The sequence below is a fragment of the Marmota flaviventris genome, chromosome 1 (assembly GCF_047511675.1).
Source record: "Marmota flaviventris isolate mMarFla1 chromosome 1, mMarFla1.hap1, whole genome shotgun sequence".
In the NCBI taxonomy this organism is placed as follows: Eukaryota; Metazoa; Chordata; class Mammalia; order Rodentia; family Sciuridae; genus Marmota; species Marmota flaviventris.
In genome coordinates this window covers 76,161,120-76,166,795 of record NC_092498.1, presented here as the reverse complement: position 1 = coordinate 76,166,795, position 5,676 = coordinate 76,161,120, and the positions used below count along the sequence as shown (strand labels likewise).

General features: G+C 33.0%; 1 non-coding gene across 1 annotated transcript; it reads left to right on the top strand.

Annotated features, from left to right (window-relative positions):
• Positions 1-4,486: 4,486 nt before the first annotated feature.
• Trnav-cac (transfer RNA valine (anticodon CAC)) lies at positions 4,487-4,559 on the top strand. Its single transcript has one exon. It is a non-coding gene; the product is annotated as a tRNA-Val (tRNA).
• The last annotated feature ends 1,117 nt before the right edge of the window (positions 4,560-5,676 follow it).

Here is a 5,676-nt window from a genome sequence, read left to right as displayed (position 1 = left end):
CCTAGGCCAATCACATCAAAATCCCTGTAGACTAGGTATGGGCCATATTTAAAAGTTTCCCTAATGCAAACAAGGTTGAAAATTATTGAACTAGGACTGGGGATATAGCTCATTTGGTAAAGTGCTTGCCTTGCACACACAAGGCCCTGGGTTCAATCCCCAGAACTACACACGCACACACACACACACACACACACACACACACACAATTATTGAACTGAGAGGTCTTTTATATTACAAAAAGTTAAGGCATATTACATCTTTAGAATTTCAAAACATAGGAGTTTATTTATCAAATGATAGGTCAGACTGTTGGTCCATGTTGGGTTTAAACTCACAATATGACATAAGAACTTCCTATGCAGACATAGTATAGGACATCTTAAGTTAACCCTTGTGAACTTCCTAAACAAAATGTGGTTCAAAGGTTTCCAGAGTTTGTTAGAAATTCAGAATCTTAAGCCATGCTGAAGAACCATTAAATGTTATATATGGCTTTTAACAAGACTCTTCTGGGAGATTTGCATTCACATTCATGTTTGGAAAGAATCACTATATAATAGTCATAGGAAAATCTTTTGAAGTTAGTGGTTCATTGTTTTTGTGATCCACTGTTACATTAGAAAATGAAATGAGCACTGAGTTAAGAAGAGGACAGGAGGACAATTCCCCCAGTGTGTAGGAGGTCCTCCAAGTGGGAGCTCTCTAAGGATGATTCATAGGTCTTCATTTCAGTCCTTAATTCTTTTCATCTGACACCTAGTTTCATTTCCTAATGAACGCGCTATCTTTTCACATATGCTTTCTTTCTTTGGCACTACATTGAATTTTTCATCCTATGTAAGAAAATTGCAACAGAAGGCAATAGAGCCAAATATCAAGGAATGAAGGGATTTGTGATTGGTGACTGGTGACTGAGAATCTTAGACAGCAGAATATTGAGTTTCCAACACACTTCCTAGTACAGACAACCAAGGTCAAACTGTATTTAAGCAAAATATTCTTAACTTATAGGTATGACTAGTCTGGCTCTCTTTGAGATTTAATCGTTTTCTTTGTGTTTACTTTCAATAATCCCTGACTCTTCTTTGTGTGGGGACAAGCAGGAGGGAAACTTTCTTTGAAAGATGTAGGGATGCTTATTGATCTTAAAAAGTACATCATACGAGACCTCTGCTACACAAACTTTTGGTGCATAGGAAGGTAAAGACTCTAGTCTGATTACTGATCCTTTGAACACCTTGAGTAAGTGTGTTCAAAGGAAATGTGTTTCCTTCCCTCTCAGAACTTCTTGTGTTTCCATACTTCCCTTCAAAAAGCTAACACTTTTTAAAAAATAACATTTGCATGTTCTAATTTAGTACAAACTAAGTACTTAATGTATTAATTCATAAGTTTTTACAAGAAAACCCATGAAGACCGTGAAGCAGTCTTTTTTTAATTAAATTATTTATTTATTTTTTAAATTTAGATTTACACAAAGTTGTAAAGATAGTATAGGAAGTTTCCAAATATCCCACACCCAAGGATATCAGTTAATAGTATTAAAATCTAACAGTATCAAGGTTGTAACTAAGAGACAATTATTATTAATATAGAACAAATATCATTAACATGCTATTCTCAATTGAAATCCTCACTGTCCATATTTTCTTTTTCTCTTTTATTTAAGTTTATGTTTAATAGACACTTACAATCATAAAAATTGCAGGTATTAATGGAGTTCCATGTGATATTTGGATACATGTATATATTGTAGAATGTATCAATTAGGTTAAATATACCTACCTCTTGAATATAATTTCTTTGTGGTACAATTATACAAAATTCCTTCTTCTAACTTTCTGAAATATTATTGTCCCTTATCTTTCACCTAATGTCCTTTTCCTGTTCTGAACTTGAGATTTCCAAAGTAACTTCCAAGAATGCACAATTGTAGTTGATAAAGTCAACACCACAGACCTAAACGTTTAAGCTCTACTTTATAATAACTTAAGAGAGAAAGGCCTATTCGATCAGATATCTCTCTAGAAAACTATACCAATTAAAAATGGGAAATTGGAGTCTTTGTTATAGTTTGGGGAAAATTAATACAATCAGAAGAATCATCCTGATGTTGTGGCAAGCTCATATGTGGGGTTTGTAGTCAAGCAGATGAAGCTGACCTATGAGTTGCCTCAATTTTTCTTTCTGAAAAAATGGGTGCAATATCAACACTGAAGGACTATTGAGAGGATTTTTGTAAAGGAAAAAGAACTGCTATTTATTGAGAATCTTCTATGTGCCTAATGCTGTGTATTGAAATTGTTTTTTTTCCCTTCCTCCTGTTGTTGCACATCGTATACCCACATTCATCTATGTTCACTATATGTAAAAAAAAAAAAATTATTACCCTAAAGTAATAAAACTTAGGAAAAGCCTCACAAAGGAAAACCAAGTCATTTCCTTTTGTATTATGGAAGCTAAATGGCTCATCTTCTTATATAATTTTATTATTGGCTTTATGACAACATCATAGACTTGATCCAAATGAGCATTTAAAAGGCTACTACGATCTATTTTTAAAATGTGCTATCTCCCTTCCTCCATTTTAGGATATTTAAGTGACTTGATATAAAATGCCAAAAGAATGATTTTGTACACAAGGATTACCTCAACATTTTAAGGCTTCTATCCAAGAATTGGCCTGGTTTTCCAAAAGAGTTGGCTCCTTCCTACTGCTTCCTGGTGCCTCTAACAGCACTAGGAATGGGAAGTTCATCTTTCATACACACAACATGGCTTTGGCAAAAGAGGGGAAATATCTGTGCAGCCAAGAAAATCCTTCATTGACTCATTCATGTTCATGCCACCCACATCCAAATGTCTGATCCTGGGAGCTGCCTTTACAGTTGTCATCATATTCTGTTATGGACACAGGGGCGAAGATGTACACAGGCTTCCCTTGTTTCAAGCCTAGTAAGTTCTCCCACTGCTGTCTTGTCACTTCCTCTTCTGTTCCTTCCCTGTAACTGCTTCTGCATCACTCAATATATATGATGCTAGATGCCAGGCTGATCACTCAATTGCCACAACCAAAAGGTATATAGTATATTAAAATAATAAAAAAGGACTTTGAAAATTAGATATTTTGAACTTTGTTCCAGCCCCTCATTAATTATTAAAGGACATACTATCATTTAAATTCATATGTGGTTATATTTTTAATTTTTTCAAAAGATATAAATAAATATAAATAAATATAAGAGCACTTAAGAAATTCTGGTTTTTTTCTCTCTTTAGGATACCAGCCATTTCATTTTCCATATGAAGGGGAACTCATCTGTTTCATACATGAGTGGATTTTTAAAATAAAATTATATAACCTTGGGCTCAAAGGAGACCATGAAATGTCATAAAATTCATCCAGAAATACCTAAATATTTCCAAATAACATTGCTGGGAACCTCCAGAAAAGAGATTTTATGACTTCCTATTGTAAAGTGATTTATTTTCTTAAATACCTCCTGTCTCCTGTTCATACCTCAAGGGAAATAGAGGATTATCATTTCCCATTAATATCCCAAGAGGCTTACACTAGCTCCACGGAGATGGTAGGTTATGTGCATGACATCTGCCAGTGTAAGCCAGGTGGAGGAAAAAAATAAAAATAAAAAAAGAGAGAACAAAAATCTCTGTGCATTCAGGTGGAACCATAGCCTTCTGGTCAATGGAGTGGGCTCTGCATGTACAGAGAAAAAGGTATCTGCTTCTATTTTTTTTTTAACGCTGTATGTACTTGGGAAATTACTTATATGTCTCTGTTTCATCTTCTTTGAGTTAATACTCTTCCGTACTTCATCAAGTTGCAATTCGTGAATTAATGCATTTGAAAGGATTAGAAACATACTTAAAAAGTAGGCTTTACTATTATCTACTACACATTGTGAATCTAGAGATTTGTAAAAAAAAATTACTTTTCTTTCATTTGAGTTTCATATACATCACTCACGGACCATTATTATTCCCGCAGTATGGATGAAAAATAATGTAAAGTGGGATTAGAAACTTGACCAAGATGCTATCATGACACAATGGCAGAAATCAGAAAGAGGAGTCGAAATCAGAACCACTTCCCTTAAAAGCCCATTGTACCATTAAGCCTCCATAATGAGGCAATTATTATCTCTTCTTAGAAATGATACATTGACCTTTGGTTTAATTATCTTTTACAATAAAATTAACTTTTCATAAAAAATGTTCATTCACTCTCAAATTTGCTTAATTTTCCAATGATAAATTTAATTTTTTTCTACAAATGTGTAAGATATCTTAAAGTGAAAAACAACTTCTAAGTCTTTTGTTCTGCTTTTTTTTTTCCTGTTCATTCATACATTTATTTAGTAAGCATTTATTTTGTGTTACTATGTTATACAATGTTGGGGGTAAAATGCATATCAACAAGTGTTAATATTAACTGTCAATTATTAAGATATTATCTAAGGCAGGGGATATAGCTCAGTTGGTAGAGTGCTTGCCTCACATGCATAAGGCCCTGGGTTCAATCCCCAGCACCACCAAAAAAAGAAAATAATAATAATAACCAAAAGATATTATCTAAATGAGAAAATGAATGACAAAATATTCAACAACAACCTACTACCCAGAGTAACCCAGGGGGAAAAGAAAATCTATGTAACCTGGGATGACTTTAGATAGCTCATTGAAACAGATTGCTTAGAAGAAAGTAGGAGAATTTGCCTACAACATAGAGAGTATTCCAGACAACTATACAATGTAAGAGACATGTCTAGGTATACTCAACCATGTGTGTTTGGAGATCCCATTTGAACAAAAACTGTATTGAGATTTGTAAGCTGGAATTGGAGAGACCATTTAAAAATTATATGATAACCAACCTGAGATGATAAATTGAAATGTTTTGATTTTATCCCATAGTCCTTTTAACTGCCAGAAAACAATGGCCTATGTTTTCAGTGAGTGGCAAAATTCTTTGACCAGACGAATTCATTTATGTGTGAGATAAAGAGATTGACATCAGACATGCATGGGCTTAGGAAGGATAATATCCAATACTTTTCTGGTAGAGATGACTCAAACATGATACAATAGATAGATTGGAAAATAATATCAAATTTTAAGAGAGTGAAAAATAATGTATGAAAAGTTTGTGATTAACCACAAAACAAGTAAACATTGAGTTAAGTCTAAAGAATTGATTTTAGAGATTATACAATAATTACATACTTATCATATATATAATGAATGGAATAATTAATAATAAGGTGCATATATTAAGAAGACTTGGTAAAGTAAATAGGTAATAAAATAAGAGTTATTTTTCAAAATATATTACTTAGATTCATTTTGATTACTGACAATGATGATTAGGAAAACATTGGCTTAAATATTTTTAAGTATCAAGAGATCAGTGACATAGCTGTAGCAAAGCTGTATTGGAATCTGGATGATGTGTCTGTGGAACTTCTTTGAGTTTCTTTTATGTTTTAATATTGTCATATTAAAATTAAACAAAAATGTTCACACACACAAATTCAGAGCTTTTTATAGGAAGTGAAAAATTGGATTAGTGATGAGACTAAGACAGAAATTTTTATTAGCTAACTAAAAGACAGATGCTAAGTACATATTCTTGCTGTGATTAAAATGCATTTT